The following is a 273-nucleotide window of genomic DNA, read 5'->3' on the forward strand; positions in this document are numbered from 1 at the left end:
AAACAAAAACCCGTAAGTACTTGAAAAGAAAATGAAGAGATTACATTTATAAGGTAAATTTAAAGTATTTGAGAGATTTTAACCAAATTGTAAAAAGAGATTGCTAAATTTTGTTACACTATGCTTAAGGGAGAGCGATGAGTTTTAATATTTAATAAATGTTAACCTGCGAATTTCTTAAACCCACGAAACCCCCCCACCCCGACCCTTCCCCGGGGCCTCCTCCTAGTTCCGCCCCGGCGCCCGGCCCACCATTCGCCCCTCCCCCGGGCC

This window comes from Colobus angolensis, unplaced genomic scaffold (assembly GCF_000951035.1).
Source record: "Colobus angolensis palliatus isolate OR3802 unplaced genomic scaffold, Cang.pa_1.0 Scaffold204, whole genome shotgun sequence".
Classification (NCBI taxonomy): Eukaryota; Metazoa; Chordata; class Mammalia; order Primates; family Cercopithecidae; genus Colobus; species Colobus angolensis.